A 16097-nucleotide genomic window follows, 5' to 3' on the forward strand; every position below is an offset into this window, starting at 1 on the left:
CTGAGAAAGAATGCATGAAAACAATATTTAAAACTTTGCATATCTGACAATGTCTTTTTTTAACCTTTATTTATTTTTATTTATTGTTTTTAGTTTTGGCCACACCATGCGGCATGCGGTATCTTAGTTCCCAGACCGGGGACTGAACCCATGCCTAGTGCATTGGGAGTGCAGGATGTTAACCACTGGACCGCCAGAAAAGTCCCTTTTTAGCCTTTATTAACTTCTAGATTGGAAATAATTTTCCTTCAGAATTTATCTTTTACTTATGTTTCTGTCAAAAAGTCCAATGCCATTCTGATTTCTGAATCTTCATAAATGATCTATTTTTTCCTCCCAGGACCCTGTTAAGATCTTTATCCTAGAACCATGTGTTTTGAAATTTCATAAAAATACACTTTGACAAAGATAATTTTTATCCATTGAGCTGAGAGCTTGTATCCTATTGCCCCTCAGGGCTAAGAACTATTGTCCTGGTTTTCTTCAATAATTCTTTCTTCTGTTTGCTTTACTTACTATTAGATATTTGACCTTTCCTTGCCTAATTGCCATGGTTAGAACCTGCAGTACAATGTTGAAGAAAAGTAGCAAGAGTGGGACCTCCTTTGTCTTACCCTGATCTTAGGTAAAAGTATTCATTCTTTCACCATGAAGTATGATGTTAACTTCAGGTTTTCAAAATAGATGTCCTTTATCAGATTGAGGATGTTCTCTTCTATTCCAAGTTTGTTGGGTGTTTTTAATCATGAAAAAGTGCTAGATTTTTTCGAGTGCTTTTTCTTCATCTATTGAGATGATCCTGTAGTTTTTGTCCTTTATTTTATTAAGAGTGTATTACATTGATAGTTCTTTTTATTGAACCAACCTTGCATTCCTTAGACAAATCCCTCTTGGTCATGTTGTAAAATGCTTTTTCTACATTGCTGGATTTGGTTTGCTAGTTTTTTGTTGTGGATTTTTGTATCAATATTAATAAAGTCTGTAGTTTTCTTTTCCTGTGATGTTTTTGTTTGGTATTGCTTCTGTTGTTGATTTCATCGGATTTTCAGGTGGGAAATCATTGCATATCACCTTAGTCTTGGAACAAGGCTCTAAATAAGCCAGTCAGGTAAATGGAAATGTCTATATCTAGCAGAGAAAGCTGTACAGTCCTTTGAGGTCCCCCCACCCAGCTTCGTTCCCCTTCCTCAAGCCAACTAATAAAACTTGCTTTTTTATATTCCAAACCTTATTTATACTCTTTTGATCATCTATTTTCATTGCTCTGAATCCAAAGTTCACGACGTGCTGACAAGTCCACATTTACTCAAAGCAGCCCCCTGACTAAGCGCTTTTGATTTACCGCGGGTCATGAACTCACCTACCAACTGTAATTTGTCAAGAGTGGAAACAAAAACACTTTAGTAGTTAATCCCAGTTGCACTTGGATGGAACTTTAGGCATAAGAAGGTAAGCAACTAGGACAGTGACATCAGAAGGGAAAAGTAAACTCAGATAGTGGCGCTGCCTTAGGAAAAGTCTAGGCGTGGAGATGGGTCGGGGGATGACAGCCGATCTGAGCAGGTAATGGGCTCAGCAGGTGGGCTCGGAGCTCTGAACTACCGGAGGGGCTGGGTGAGGCCACGGGAGAAGCAGGCACTCGCAACTTCTTTTGCTCTGGTAAAAGGTTGACCAGAGAGCACAACTTTCCCTCGGTGCCGCCCGGCCCCGCGCAGCTGGCGCTGCTGGCAGGGCTGCTAAGGGTCGGGGCGGGGCGCCGCCCACGCGCGGCTCGGGCCGGAACCTGCTGAGGTGGGTGCGCAGAGCTGGAGGCGGCGGGGAGCGCCCGTGAGGCGAGACCGAGGCCGCGGGCTCCGGGCCGCCGGCGCAGCTCGAGCGCTTTCCGCGGGGTTTGGCTCCTGTCGCTTCCCGTCTCGCTGAACCTGCATCGCCGCCAACAGAGCCGCCGCCGCCGCTGGAGCTGCCGCCGCGAGTCCTCAGAGCCAGGCTGCGGGCGGCCGGGCGCTCCGGGACGACGCGCGGAGCGAACGGCTCCGGTACGCGGTCGCAGGTGAGGGCCGACGGCTTGGAGCCCGGCGGGGTGCGGCCGCCCGAGGGTCTGGTCTCGGCCCGGCCCTGCGTGGCCGCGGCGGCTCGGGCCCCACGTTCGCGCAGGGAGGACGCGCAGAAGGCTGGGCTGGTCTGGCCCGGCCGCTTCCCGGCGCGGCCTCAGGTGATGCGGAGGCGGTTTAACTTTCGCACCTGAGGCTTGCGGGGCGGCGGCGGCGGCGGCGGCCTCGGGGCGCGATCCGGAGGGAGGGTGGAATTACACGGGGTCTGGAAACGTGAGCCGGGCGGCGCCTGGGGCGCGCGGGGGCGTGCGGGGCGGCGGTGGGGCGCCGCGGGGCCGGGGTGGGCCGCCCTCCAGGTGGGAGTTGAGGCGCTGTGTCCGGTTTCATCTCAGAGCTTGTGGGGAGAGTCGGCACACACCCCCTCCCACGGCCCGTTCCCTTCGCACAGACCCACTTTCTTTTGTCTGGTCCATTTCGGTATCGGCGTTTCAGCTGCTTTTGTTGCAGCCTCGGGTCCGGAGTGTACAGACTTGTTGTCAGGCAGAGGTCATGGGTAAGCTCTGAAATGCAACGGGGCGGAGGTGGGGAGAGGGTCCATAGGGTGGCGGGGATTTATTATTAGTGCCCTCATTAGCTCTAATGTGTATATCACCGAGTTCTTTTCGAGACAGTACTCAGTAGTTTTGTAGCATCTAATAGTTTTAACACCTGGGAGACCATTCATTAGTCAATTTCAAAGGAGCACTGTGTGGACAGGTTACTATTAAGTTACCCATTTTATAGACCAGACAGCTAAGGCACCCATGAGGAAAAGTGATTATTTCAAAAATAAGTAGGCAGCCCTTGTGGGAGCTGTGATTAGAGCTTATCTGAGAGTTGTCCTCAGTCCGGTCAGTCACTCAACCTCAAACAAAATGTAGCGCTGAGTGCCCCTCTAATAGGCGTATTTTTATTTACTCATTAATTACTAAAACCTTTCTTTAAAAAAATAGAGTTGAGCCCTTTCATATTCCTGGACTAGTACCCCTAAAAGTGATACTTAAAAGACCAGAATCATTCCATTTGTTGAATAGGATCACTGGAATCGTAGTAAGGACTAAATTTGTTTGTCTTTTCATCTGTCAAACCATTAATCTCCCATATAAAAATGGGGCCACTGGGAGCCCCAGTATACCTAGTGATTATCATAGCAGAGACCCTAAATGTTTATTTAATGAATAAGAGGAATCGTGGTATGCCTGAGCAGCAAGTTTTCTTTTCTCATACAAAAGAATTAAACATTTAGAAGAATAATCATTTTAATAATTTCAATGAAAATTAACTTGTAATCATGTGCATATTATGTTGGGCTCTCTCTCCAGAGCCATCGACAATTTACCCATTTCCCTAGGGTTTGCTCTTAAATGATTTTGCCAGTAGATCTTTTATTGCCCCATTTTTCTTCGTTTGTTTCATTTATATATTTGGTCTTTCAAAGTGAAGATATTTTTTCTTCTAAAATTCAAGGAAAAGAGTCTTTAAAAAAACAAGCTTTTTTCCCTTGATAAAATAGACTTAATTAGGCTTTTATTAGTGTATCTGAGGATAGACACTAGCTTCTTTAATAAGTAACTCCTGTACATCAAGCAATAATTCTTCCAGTCAAGTATGAATTAATAATCATTTTAATCCCTGTAATATTTTATGACACATCTACCTCATATAATGCCTTTTTATCAAACAGAATAAAGCTAAAAAAAGTTCAGTTAAATTTTGCTAACTACATAGCACACATTTTAGGGCACAGTATGACTAGACTTAATTACTGACTCATGGAATAAACACGGTTCTCTTTCCCTTACACCATCTTCACTCAGCACTCTGGAAAAAAAAGAATGATAATCTGTCCTAGCTCTCATAAAGGGATATTTGGAGAATTAATGAAGTAGTGTCTGGAAAATATTTTAAACCCCTTGGAAGAAAGCTGCTTTGTGACTTCGAAGTGTGACTATAGGGTCATGAAACACTACCTCTTCCCCCAAACATGCTGTCAGTTATGTTTTTTTTAGAGTGGTCATTTCAGGTAGTTATTTTAGGAGGCTAAATACTTGTTCCAAAAGTGCTGCTGCTATTCACAATTACTTTGAATATTTGAAAAATTTAGTTGATTTACAAGCAACATAAAAACATGATTTTAGAATCTCTTTTATAACTACTTGTCTTTGGTTTATATTTTATAATCAAAAACTATGTAACTCAGTTTGAACATCTCTTTTATTTGCTAAACTTGGCAGAATGATTTCTGCATGGTTGCAAAACTCAGCTCTATCTTCAAGATTTTACTGCTATTAAGGATATTTAAACAGTTACCACGAAGGCTATGAAGACAATTTTGAAAGGGTGTTTTAAAAATAGTTTTGGGACTTCCCTGGCAGTCCAGTGGTTAAGATTTCGCCTTCCAATGCAGGGGGTGCAGGTTCAATCCGTGGTCAGGGAGCTAAGATCCCACATGCCTTGGGGCCAAAAAACAAAAAAAACATAAAACAGAAGCAATATTGTAACAAATTAAGTCTTTAAAAATGGTCCACATCAAAAGATCTTTTAAAAAATAGTTTTAATTAATGGCAAGATTATTAGAAGTAACCTTCCCAGAGTGACTACTCTGAAATGGGCACTGCTTACTTGTAGGTTTGTATACATTTGTAATACATATATGTATATCTATGTGTACATTTGCATATTGTTAAACATTTTGAAAGTAATAATTTGGATTGCAACCTATCAATTATTTATTCAAGTAGAATACATTAAGTAAACCACATATAATACTGGAACTGTATTAAGTTGTGGCTGTATTTCATATGAAAAATTGAACTTCACATACATGCAAGTGTAAATCTTTATAATAATTTAGAATCAAAATTTAGCTCCACATTATATGTTTTGAGTGTAATATAGCTAGGTCGAAATGGCCTCATCAAAATGTGAAATTGCTATTTTCAAAAAAATCATTAGCAAGTTGTGTGTGGGAGAGATTTTCTTGATCACACCAATTACTGGATATGTTCATTTTCTTCATTTCTGGATTGTCTGAAAATTTTGTATCTGTATTATACATATTATATATCATATAAGTGTCAGAAGTCTGTTATAACTATATTAGCAGTTAAGGAGATATTGGCCTAGTCCTCTAAAGTCATCAAGCAGGAGTTTTATGATAAACATATGAAATCATTTCTGAGGGATCAGAAGTAGGGAATTTTCCATGCAGTCAATAGCTTGAGGGATAGTATTGTGGCTGCAAATATACCCCATTCCATTCCATTGAATAATAAATACGTAATAAGGAGCATATGAAAAGAAGGGGTATTATCCTTTTGATATTCAAATGGAAAAAAGTTCCATTACTTAGCAGCCAAGTCTCTCTTTTTAAATGAGAGTAAATGGTAACTTTGAAAGAAATCACCTATTTTGATATGCAGATTACTGAAGTGACAAATAAATTACCAGCTGGCAAGCAGAAATTTTCCCCTAGCATGGCCCTTTCTAAGATGAGCAACTGTGATGGTAAACATTACCTTCTGGTTATATACAGGGGTTTGTCTCCCTGGTATTGGTCCATGCCCATCTCATTCCATTGATGAAGTGTACCTTGCCTCTGACCCTCACTCTAATCTCTGACCTTACTTCATCTTTAATTGCCACCTTTGGGTGGAAAGTAGTTGGTTCAGAAAGGAAGACAGCAGAGGGAAGGGATGAGAATATCTGTTTCATGTATAACATGAATTTTTTTCTCGTTTTGGAAGGTTAATAGTTCATTTTTGAGGTCTCTTCAGAATTCCCTGCATCAGAACAGCCCCAATAAGTAGGCAGTCCCCAATAAAATGGTGACATAAAGATGCCCACATTAAAATATCTTCTTTTGGCCCTAGTATAAAATAATGTGTACAAAAATAATATTATATTAACCAAAGCTAAGTATCTTTGGTACAGTAAACATTAACCACATAATTAACAAGATGTTTTGTTGCTTTTCTTGATTTTAGAAAATATTTGAGGAAATGACTTGAATGGTGAGCCTTTTACAAAATGTAGCTGAGGAAACTGGAGCTGTTGCATTTTTTTTTGTCTTGATAAATTTCTCTGTAGCAAGCAGAAATATTAGAGATTATTAATAATAGAACTGCCTTCAAGTTCTGTAATCTCTTTCCCTGATGTAACTGGTGGAAAAACCTTAGAAACAAGCAGTAGGTCATTAGCACAGATTTTAAAAGCAACTTCAAAACATCTTTCATAAAATTGCTGAGATAAGCATGAGGCATATTCTGATTGAGAATCTCCTGGCCTATTCATAAGCCTGGTGAAAAAAATTTTCCGACGAGCCAGAATTGAAATATGAACACCAATTTACGCAGCATGGGATGAATAGTATAGATATGTGGGCCCATTGTATAATGAGTAAATTGGGGACTGTGTTAAAGTTTATTTAATAGAGTTAGAAATTAAAACTAAGGTATATTTTTCTAGCCATATTCTGCTTGAATTTTTGGTTTTATTCGTTCCCAGACCATTGGTCTCCTGGAAGATATATAAATTGTATAATTAATATTTGTATAGTTTCACCTGTCTGACTTAGAACTAGCTAAGGCTGTAGAGTCCTAAATAAAGCTTGCTCTACTCTAATCTGACATTATACTTTTTGCTCACCCAACAACCATACCCTTTCCCAATTTAGTGTTTTGGCTTATATTATTTTCTTTGCTCAAGATGCCCATTCCTCTCCATTCTACTTGCTAATGCTATCTAAATTCTCTCTTACCCTTTAAGACCCAGATGGAATACTACTTTTTTCCCAGAAATCCTTCCCTAACTCCCTATTTCTTGTTTTCAGTTTACCATATCTTTCTATTTGTTAATTACTCTCTGTTTTTGATAATTTCTTTTATTTTGGCCTTGAATTTGTTTGTTTTTTTAACTTATTTTTATTGGAGTATAGTTGATTTACAATGTTGTGTTAGTTTCTGCTATACAGCAAAGTGAATCAGTTACACATACATGTATATCCACTCCTTTTTAGATTCTTTTCCCATATAGGTTATTGTAGAATATTGAGTAGACTTCCCTGTGCTATACGGTAGGTTCTTATTATCTATTTTATGTATAGTAGTGTGTGTTTGTCAATCCCAATCTCTCAATTTATCCCTCCCCGCGTCCCCGGTAATCATAAGTTTGTTTCCTACATCTGTGACTCTATTTCTGTTTTGTAAATAAGTTCATTTGTACCATTTCTTTTAGATTCCACATGTAAGCGATATCATGTGATATCCATCTGACTTCACTCAGTATGACAATCTCTAGGTCCATCCATGTCACTGCAAGTGGCATGATTTCATTCTTTATTTATGGCTGATATTCTATTGTATATATGTACCACATCTTCTTTACCATTCTTCCTTTGATGGACATTTAGGTTGCTTCCATGTCCTGGCTATTGTAAATAGTGCTACAGTGAACATTGGGGTATATGTATCTTTTCGAATTATGGTTTTCTCTGGATATATGCCCAGGAGTAGGAATGAATTTGTTTTCCACCTAGTTTTTTTTCCCTCTAAGGCACAGGTCAAATATTCGATATATATTTTCTTGAATCATGTATAGCACCTATAACTCTGTATACTAGCTGGGCATATTCAACTTGTAAGGTTAGATCTACAAAAGATGTATTACTTAAGAGAGTAGGGTAGAATATCTTCATGCTTCATAATTGTGTCAGTGTTCTGGTAGAAAATACATAGCAGGCTCAAAATGGAGTAGTTCAGAAGATTAATATTAAAAGTGTTCCTGGGTTAAAATAAACCAACAGTGGATGGTGAAGCATCTCAGGACTAACAATAGTGGGAACCATTATCATCCCTAGACCTGAAGGGGTGAGAGAATTGGATCATGACTGAAACCCAGAGAGGGTAGCTATGTGGGGAATGCTGCCTGACTAGACCTCCGGCCTTTCTGTGATTGGGAAGGATGGGGAAATAAACACCCCAGCTTCACTCTCTTCCAGCCCTCTGATTTCCTGGTGGTGCTTCCCACTGGCAAATCCAACTGGAAGGCAGAAGATTAGGGGGCCCTATTTTTGCAGGTCAAAAGTCAGCCTCCTGGGAAATAGAGCAAGGTAGGGTGGAAAGTACCTCTGGAGTGGGGGGCGAGGGAGGCAAAGAATATCCAGTGCTATAATCATATCATCTAGAGAGTGTTTTGATTACAGTTACGTAAGCCTTTTTGTGCTGTCGTTATTTCATAAAAGGCATACCTGTTTCTTTCTAGTCTAATTCAGTTACTAACATCCAAGAACACTTTATTTTATGATTGATGCATTTCATAAGAACCACTGTCCCTCTTTTGTGGTGTTAGCTGGTGTGGTATCGTTACGCATGTCTTCTCAGTGATTTCATTTTTTCATATTTTGTGTTTTGCTTGTACAGTGCCCAGGTGGGAGACACAGAACTTCTGCATAGTCATTGGGAAAACTGCCCCATCACCATTCTAACCACATGATTTGTCTGAATTAGTCAGGATTGCTCATTTTTCTCTTTGTGCCATTTTCATAGATAAGTGGTTTTCAGTCTTGTTGTATATGGTTCTCATTGCAGATACTCTGTTTCAAGCAGGTTTAAGATAAATCTTGAACATCTGTTCTTTTAAAAAGCTTTCAGATATTTCAGATGCACAAATGTGAGAAGCACTAGCACAGGTAATCATTTTGGTCATAGTTTCCCCCTCCCCGTTTAATGTACATGTAGCACTCCTCAGTAATTAAGGGAAAGCTAATGCTGCTTTATGGACTCTTCAAAGCAAAAAAGATGTTTTAGATTTTTCACATTGAGAGGTGCTCATGATATAGGATGCAAAATATGTGGTTTCCATATTATTAAGGCAAATGAATTTAAATTTTTAAATATAGATACAAAACCTTTTAAATATACAGTATAGAGAATAATGTAATGAACACTCATGTTTCCACCATGTAACCTTATATTAACATTTTATTATTTTCTGATTTTTTTAAGAAAAAATACATTACACATAAAATTTAAGCCCCCCTTAGATCCCTTTGAAGAGGTTACCATTATCCAAACTTGGTATTTATCATTTCCATTCATGTTTTTATACTTTTGCTATATATACATGTATCAGTAAACAAACTAAAACATTGTTGCGCATGCTTTAATTTTTTGTAGCTATTACTATGCTGTGTGTTTTATTCTTTACCATGTATATTTCTGCAGCCTTTTTTTTCCTTGTTTAACATACTTTGGAATTTTTTCTACATACATATAGCTTTAGTTTATCAACTTTCATTGCTATATAATATTCCATTGTATCAATGAGCACAAATTAATTTGTCAAATCTCCTATTGATGAAACGTTGGTTGTTTCTAATTTTTTGCTACTACAAAATGTTGCGAAAGTGAACATTCTTTTATGATATAATATTTCCTTAAGTACATAAAAACCTAGAAGTAGAACTGCAGACCCACATATACACGTTCTGTCTTAGCAGATCTTGCCAAAATGCTTTCTGAAATGCTTGTGTCTAGTTATCCTTCCCCATAGTGGTTTATGAGATTTTTGTTGTTGCTTTGTATTATGTTTACACTTGGTCTTGTCAGACTTGTGATGGGCATGAAATGGTATCTTGTTTTAATTTTAATTTTCCTAATTTCTGGTGAAGTTGAGCACTTTTCATATGATTGTTGGCCATTTGGGTTTCCTCTTCTGGCAATAGTGATTTTATATTCTGTGTTAATTTTTCTGTTGGAGATTTATCTTTTTAAAAATTTGTATTGTAGAATCCATTGTAGATATTAATCATTTGCTTATATTTATAAGTTTCTTCTTCCTGTCTGTGGGTTGTCTCTTAATTTTGTTTGTATTTTCTTATACTGAAGTTTTAAAAGATATCAGTATTTAAAAATTTTCAGTATTTTGCTCTGTGTTTTGAAACAGTTTTATGACTCAACATGTCGTCATAACCTTGGTCTTTCTAAGGTTTGCAGCTCTCTTCCTTACGTTCATAAATTCCTTCTAGATAGAGTATAAATAAATAAATGAAGAAATAAACATGCCACAGTTTATCACTGGAATATACATAAAATTATTAATCCTTAACAATTTGTGTAAAAAAGTTTCCCAGTTCAAAAACAGCATCTAAATAGCAGCTTCCAATGTAGCTTTTTCTCATTTTTCTTAAAGCTCCTATGAAAATGTAGAATAAAATGGAAACTCACCGCAAAACTAAAAAGCAAAAAACTCCTAAAACACTAAAGCTGGGGGGAAGTAACCTTAATTAAGAAGCAGATTGTCCTCGATTGAAGGGAATTTCTCTACATCAGCACCTGCAAATCCCTATTCCACCCTCACCTCTTGATACAGACTGCCTGATAAATTCAGGCAATTCACTTTCTGGGTTCCCAGCAAATTCCAAGAAGCCACTAGGCAGAATGTAAGGCGTTTATGGTGGGTGCTGCAGAGCATCTGGAGACCTGAGACACACAGAACCCTGGTAATAATACATAGCAGCATCACGGGTCACGCCAGTTCCTCTCCCAGAGAAACAGGCAATAAAAGATAGTGCAAGATGCCCCTTGTGAAGAACAGAGTAGAGAACAGAGGACCAGGTGGTGAAGGCCTGTTAGGGAAACTGGACTGAGTGCTTTGTGTATCAGCAAGCTCTGCCACCGTAGATCTGAGCAGGTGGGCAGAAAAGTGACCATGGGTAATTTCCTCACCTTGTCTGTTTAACACTAAGTCTCAGTAGATCCCCCCCCATGACTGAAATGTATAGAAAGAAAAAGTAATAAAGCAATCTAAAATGAAACCTCTGAAATACCGTGGGACAAAAGATTTATTATTGAAAGGAATTAGAATGTGACATAAATTTCAGACTTGATATATATTAGTCACATGAATATGGTATTTTATATCCCTAGTGCTCAATTTGTGTTCAGGGGTTCTGCAAACAGTGAAATATTTAACCCCCTCATTGTTTTTATCACGTTGATCTTTTGAGGTTCCTTATAAGATTTTGTGTGAAGGGTAAAGTGCAATGGCTACTTTCTTAAATAATGTTATTCTCAAAAAATTGAACTTTAAAGAAAGAAATTTCACTAATTAAATCAATTTTGTTAGGGGATCTTACTAATCACCGTTAAAAGTTTTGTTGTGAAACTGAGGATATTGGATTTACTGAGAGTCAGAATAGCTGTTCAGAATGTAGGATAGGTTAAGTGCCTTAGATGTCTGGAAACATTTAAAGAAGGCAGGCTAAACCCTGCCTATTTCAGGAGCCTCTAAAAACCTAGAGGCAGGCAGAATTTTTTCTACATACATGTAGCTTTAGTTTATCAACTTTCATTGCTATATAATATTCCATTGTATCAATGAGCACAAATTAATTTGTCAAATCTGGAAACATTTAAAGAAGGCAGAAACATCTAAGGACCTCACTGAATGGGAAGACAGAAGAAACAACTGGTGCAGCATGGCTGTTTCAGGATTATAAACCAAATCTTCATCTTAGCACACCATCTAAGTATCACTGAATTCCATGGAGATCCATGCTGAAGGACTATTTAGAATAGCTGTCTGCAGAAACATTTGCTGCCAGACAGTGGTAAACTTATAAGAACAGGAGAATAAATGATAGCAAATTGGGTATATCATGATGTAGATTCTGTAATTCCAAAAAAGCGGGGAGTAAGCAAAGGCAAAGCAAATGTTAAAAGTAAAATGCACTAAAATTCATATGGTTAGATAGGAGTGTGTGCATTTTTTGTGGACTCTTGTTAACTTATTGAGCCCTGATTTATTTTTAGAATGGCTAAAGAAGTGTATTTCTGATGTCACCCAAAAGCTGATCACGACAATATAGATCTTGAAGCTTAGAGCTAGTTACTGCTTCTATGCCTTACCTTCTGCTTTTCTTAGTGTAGTCACCTAAAATGCCAGCAGATAGAGGAAGGGCAGCCAATGATGTTTGTTGCCTTCTCTGTTCCAGTAAATGACTTAATAGAGAGCACTTTCCCCCTTCCCAACTTTGAACTCTCTGTAAGGACGTCAGTCAACCTCACTGCTCTTGTCCTTAGAAATCTCAAGATTCTAGAAATAGGAACTTCCTCCTTATAAAATGATGGAGATAGTTTGGGAAGTTACTTTACTTCTCTAAGCCTCAGTTTCCTCATTTATAAAACGGAGTTAACAATCCCTACTTCACAGGAATGTCCTGATGATTAAAGGAGCTAATGCCATTTAGTAATCACTGTCTTCAAAAATAGTAGTAGTATGTAAAATAATTCCAACCCCTTGAATTCATGTTTTATATGTAGAGATTTTAGTTTAAAAAATATGGAGAGTATACTACTTTCTGTCCCATTGCTAATTAAAAAGAGAAAAGTACTATTTTCTGATGGATAGCTTCATAAAGAGGATTATAAATAATTTGAACACATCCAGTGACATATAGTCATCAAACCACATAAGATGTCATGAAGCTCAGATCATATTCTAAAATGGAGCTTCTAAAATTCAGTCTCTATAACATCATTAAAAGACTGAGACCAGCTTCCTTTGGTGGTGTTTGCTAAATTTACCCTGGTGATGCCAATAAGTTGTATCCTGACTTTAAGCAGAGTAAGGAAAGAATGCCTTTTTTTGAATGCATAAGAATGTCTTGCTTATGCTTGCTTACTTATTCACTCATTCATTCAACTGATTAATGCCCAACACTGTGCTAGCACTGTTATAAACTGTTAAGGAGTTTGCAACTCAGCAAGAAAGACAGACATGGAACAAGTAATTAAAAGCATGATGAATGTTCTGAAGGAGAATTGCAAAGGTCATTGGGGGAAAAAATAGGTCAAGGAAGACCCACTCCCCTTTCTTCTCCAGGGAGAGGCATTTAAGCTGAGACTTGAAGGATATGGCTCTGTTCCCTGGAGGCCAGGGGCAAACTTTCCAGGGATCCAGGGGTAGGAGCAGGGGGAGTGAGCCAGTGGAGTGGAGGAGTGGAAAGAAGTCTGGACTGCGGGCCTGTAGAGCAGACTGGGACTGAGGACAGACAGCAGCCTGGTCAGCAGAGCACTGGGAAGCCCCTGAAGGGTGCAGGAAAGTAATGATCTGTTATGTGTTTTCAACAAGGGCTCTGCCTTCAGTGTGGAAGATAAAATGCTTCAGATTTTCAAAAAGTAAAGCCTTGGTGATTAGAACCATAATTTTTGGCCTAGAATTTTTATTTATTTTTTTTTTTGCGGTACACAGGCCTCTCACTGTTGTGGCCTCTCCCGTTGAGGAGCACAGGCTCCGGACGCACAGGCTCAGCGGCCATGGCTCACGGGCCCAGCCTATCCGCGGCATGTGGGATCTTGCCGGTCCGGGGCACAAACCCACGTACCCCTGCATTGGCAGGCGGACTCTCAACCACCGCGCCACCAGGGAAGCCCTTGGCCTAGAATTTTTGAGGTCACACATTTGCTTATTGTTTATAGAGCATATGGGGTGAAATATTTTCCTCTTCACATATTTCTTCCTTGGCCTGTTAGAGAGATTCTGTCCCATTCTACCTTTTTGAAAAAGCTGGCAAGGTATCTTTTGTCCTCAGTCCACTTTAATCCCCCTCTCTCCCTTTGCCCCTTCCCTTCAGAATTCTGATGTTTTCAGAACAAATCCTAAGGAACATGACCATAACTCTGAGTGACATTGCCAAATAACTGGAATTAGAAGTTTTTCTTGCAGTGGTTAACAGAGGGGAGTCTTCTGGTTATGATAACCTGAAAACCTATGCTACAAATACTAGAACTTCTCTACAGATATTTGATATATACTACATAAATGCATAGATGAGCTTGTAACAAAGTAAAAGAAAGCCCAGGAGCTAAAAAGAAGAAGAAAGGTGGAGAGAGCTTGGCAACAGACACATGACATAAAAACTACCCTTAGTGTTAGAGTGAGGTTGCTAGGCTCACTAATATACTCATAGTTATACAGGAGGCCAAGGCCTTGGGTACACATAAGGCAGGCAGTTGGGAACTGAGACCCCTGAGTAAAGCCAGGACTTGGGAAGGGTAACATTTTCAGTAAAACAGTAGATTAAAAAAAAACGGCATCCACGGACACAGAGATTACGAGGAAGTCTGTATTGGCTTAGTCTCTGAGTAGATGGTAGAGAAAAGTCTCATCTGAAAATTCTGTTTGTTCAGTTTTTATAAAAAGAAACTTTTTATGAAAAATTTCAGACATACACAAAAATAGAGGAATGGCATAATGAATCATCATGTATCCATCAACCAGCTTTAATAGTTATTATTATTCTTCCATTCTTGTTTCTTTTTTCTGCATTATATAAAATTTGTTTCTACATTATACAATTTTGCCTGTAAATACTCAAAATTAGAATATTTATCTCTAGCCTAAGGACCTTTAAAAAACAGCAACAGTTTTATATATTATGTCCAACAAAATGAACAGTTCTTTAATATCATCTAATACCTAGTTCATGTATAATTTTCTCTGGTTGTCTCAAAAATATTTTTTTACAGTTGATTTGTTTGAATCAAGATTCAAACAAGGTCTACACATTGCATTTGTTAGACATCTTAAATCTCTTAAGTTTCTCCTCCCTCTTTTAAAATTAATTTATTTTTTGAAAAAACCAAGTTGTATTTGGCTAGTTGTAGCCTCACGGTGTCATTGCAACATTCCTCTATTCATGTAGTAAATAAAGTGGTTCTTAGATTTAGAGGTTTGATTCAGTTCAGGTTATTATTATTATTTTAAGAATACTTTAGAGATGGTGCTCAGTATTTTCAGCTGCATTACATCAGGAGGCACAAGATGTTTGGTTGTTGTTATAACATGAATTGTATCCCCCCAAATTCATATACTGAAGAGCTAATTCCCAGTAGGTACCTCAGGCTGTGACTGTATTTGGAGATAAGGCCTTTAAAGGGTGATTATGTTGGAATGAGGCTGTTTGGGTGGACTCAATCCAATCTGGCTAGTGTCTTTATAAGTAGGGGAAATTTGGACTTGCAAAGAGACACCAGGGTGTGTGCCTACAGAAGAAAGATCATGTGAGGACACATGAGAAGGCAGCCATCTAACATCCAAGGAGAGAGGCTCAGAAGAAACCAACCCTGATGGCCCCTTGATCTTAGACTTCTAGTCTCCAGACTGTGGAAAAAAAAAAAAATCTGTTGTTAAAGCCATCCAGTCGGTTGTATTTTGTTATGGTAACCCTAGCAAACCAGTATAGTTGTCCTGTTTTCGTGTGATGTTAAGATTGATCTTAACATCACAGGTGGTAACAGCCTTACACATACATTATAAAATGCTCCATCATCCTTTTTTCCAAATGTTTTTAGTATCCATTGATTTCTTTCCCTTAAATCCATCATTTCATTAGGGGTTGTAAATGGTGATTGTATTAATCATCCTACATTTATTAGCATGATACCTTTAAACTGAAGAATTTTTCCTCACCAACTTGTTCACCCCGAAATAGTCTGTAGATTCTTTTCCTATATTTATTCATTTTTAATTCTGACATCCTTCAAATCACCTGAGAATCCTTAACTTCAGATTTTAGTACTTGGATTTATATTGAATAATAACAGGGTGAGCCAAGGAGCCCCAAACTGAGAAACTTACCTAAAAGCTATTCCTCTGCTGGTGATGTTCCTCAAGCATCTGGCAGATACAGTGTGAAACTGTTCTTCCTGGAGGGGCAGGTCCTCAAACAAGGTCCCATAGTTGTCTCATGGTAAAGATGAATTCATACTCCAAAATTACAAAACTCAGGGGGAAATGAGTGAAAGTTAATAGACATAACTGAGAGGAAGTTTAGATCCCCAGAAAATTTATATGAGCCCGGGGGCTCAGGATTTTGTTCTCTTCTCTATCCATACTTACAACCGTATAGATCTCATCCATTTTCATGGCTTTAGAGAACCTGCCCACATTTAAAGCTCCTGCTCAGACACCCTTCAGAACTCCAGATTCTTGAATCCAGCTTAC

General features: G+C 38.6%; 1 protein-coding gene across 3 annotated transcripts in view; it reads left to right on the top strand.

Moving 5' to 3' along the window:
* The first annotated feature begins 1660 nt into the window (after positions 1–1660).
* Positions 1661–16097, top strand: part of RNF180 (ring finger protein 180) — a 278091-nt gene continuing 263654 nt past the window's right edge. The window contains exon 1 of one of the 3 annotated variants that reach the window (XR_012330704.1): positions 1661–2050. The gene's annotated coding sequence lies outside the window, so the exon portion shown is untranslated. The remainder of the gene's footprint in view (positions 2051–16097) is intronic. The other 2 variants (XM_033852898.2, XM_033852899.2) reach the window with 2 other exon arrangements.

Source organism: Tursiops truncatus, chromosome 3 (genome assembly GCF_011762595.2).
Source record: "Tursiops truncatus isolate mTurTru1 chromosome 3, mTurTru1.mat.Y, whole genome shotgun sequence".
NCBI classification, from domain to species: Eukaryota; Metazoa; Chordata; class Mammalia; order Artiodactyla; family Delphinidae; genus Tursiops; species Tursiops truncatus.